This window comes from Elaeis guineensis, chromosome 12, assembly GCF_000442705.2.
Source record: "Elaeis guineensis isolate ETL-2024a chromosome 12, EG11, whole genome shotgun sequence".
NCBI classification, from domain to species: Eukaryota; Viridiplantae; Streptophyta; class Magnoliopsida; order Arecales; family Arecaceae; genus Elaeis; species Elaeis guineensis.
The window spans coordinates 89,132,988-89,135,071 of NC_026004.2; the positions used below are offsets into that span (position 1 = coordinate 89,132,988).

General features: G+C 32.6%; 1 non-coding gene across 1 annotated transcript; it reads left to right on the forward strand.

Moving 5' to 3' along the window:
- The first annotated feature begins 390 nt into the window (after positions 1-390).
- TRNAG-GCC (transfer RNA glycine (anticodon GCC)) lies at positions 391-461 on the forward strand. The gene has a single exon. It is a non-coding gene; the product is annotated as a tRNA-Gly (tRNA).
- The last annotated feature ends 1,623 nt before the right edge of the window (positions 462-2,084 follow it).

Consider the following 2,084-nt stretch of genomic DNA (forward strand, 5'->3'; position numbering starts at 1 on the left):
AAAAATTCTCTAATTGATTTCCATATATTTTTCTCAAGATTCTTAGGGCAAAGTGCTTTGAATATAAATATATAAATTGTTGTGTTTCTTTGTAAACATTCCCCAAAAATTGAGGATTTTGGAAATTTGCTTCACCATAGATCAAAATTTGAAATCATTTGGAGTTAGAATAGGTGCCTTTATATTCACATCCACAAAAAAAATTATTGAACACATCAAAAAATAACACCACCTTTTCAAACTACAAAGAGTGCTTGTTATTATAAGTACACAAAGAGGATATTCAATGTCATTATTGTATATCCTATTTGTAGTGGGTTCTGAAAGAAGAATATATATGGAATAAATCATGTCTAAATCTTTTGCAATAAAGGTACCCATTCGTTAAAAGCACCAGTGGTCTAGTGGTAGAATAGTACCCTGCCACGGTACAGACCCGGGTTCGATTCCCGGCTGGTGCAATTTCTCAGTCCATTTTTTCTTTCTTTTTGGTAAAAAACATGATCTATATTATCACCCGGGTTCGATTCCCGGCTGGTGCAATTTCTCAGTCCATTTTTTCTTCCTTTTTGGTAAAAAACATGATCTATATTATCATAAGATAGAATAGATGAGGAACATGGAAAAACCGACACAAAGGCGAGAAATCCAAAAGAGGCAACAGAGAAATTAAGTGGATATAAAAAGAAATTAGTGGGGCAAACCAAACCAACCAAAATAAAATTATACTAGCTTATAGCCCCATACAATATATGGGATATAATTTTTTCATAGAGAGTCTTTCTTCTCATGTCTCACATGCATAGCACATGAAATTTTAAAAATAATTTTTTTAAAAAAATATAAAAAAAAATATTTTTGATGAAATAATATCATCCAGTTGATACAAGCAACTTTATTCTTTTAATTTTTCAATACCTTTCATGATATATAATAAATCCAAATATTTTACATAAATGAATATAAATTATTAAAATTCATCTAAAAAATCTAATCCAAACAAATCAAATTAAAATATAATATGTGGATTCGAAAGTGTGATAGGCCAATTTCGCATGAATACTATAGTGGACTTACGATGGTAGTTAGACTGATTTTTTTTGGATATCTAACTTAATCTAAATTCAAATAGGATCTGTTTAGCAATACATTATAGAGTTTAGAATGAATTTAGAATTTGAAATTAATACCCATTTAGATTTAGGATGGATTTTGAGATTTGCCCCTCAGATGTGTATATATACATACATATATATACACACACACATATATATATATGTATGATTTTTTTAAAAAATATATAAATAATTGGAGGAGGAGAGGATTTGAGTCTAAATTTAGATGGCCAACCACTATTTTATCTATTTTTAAGTTAATTAATAATATCTTCATCCTTTTTAGACTCTTATATATAAATACCCAACTCAAAATCCAAGTCACCATCTAAGCTTTCCTGTTTGAGCGCTCCAAGCCTCCCATCGGATCGAAACATTATTTATTTTTAAGTTAATTAATAATATCTTCATCCCTTTTAGACTCTTACATATAAATAACCAACTCAAAAACCAAGCCACCATTTAAACTTTCCTGTTTGAGTGCTCCAAGCCTCCCATCTAACTAAAACTCCTAAATATCCAACTCAAAACCCAAGCCACCATCTAAGCTTTCTTGTTTGGATGCTCCAACCCTTCTATCCGATTGAAACTCCTAAATATCCAACTCAAAACCCAAGCCACCGTCTAAGCTTCCCTATTCAAGCGCTTCAAGCCTCCCATCTGATTGAAACTCCTTAAACTCAAAATCTAAGCCATTGTCTAAACTTCCCTGTTCGGGCACTCCAAGTCTCCCAAGCCACTATCTAAGCTTTCTTGTTCGAGCGCTCCAAGCCTCCCATCCTAGAGACTCAAACCACTCCAAGCCTCCTACCTCGAGGGAACTCTCGAGGATGGGAAGACGTGTTATTTTCGTTGGAACTTTTGAAGATGGAAAGGTGTCTTTTTTTTTTCTCTATATATATGACGAACATAGATGAAGACACATGGCGGACAGAGGCATCTGCATTAAAATGCCTCCATTTTAACATA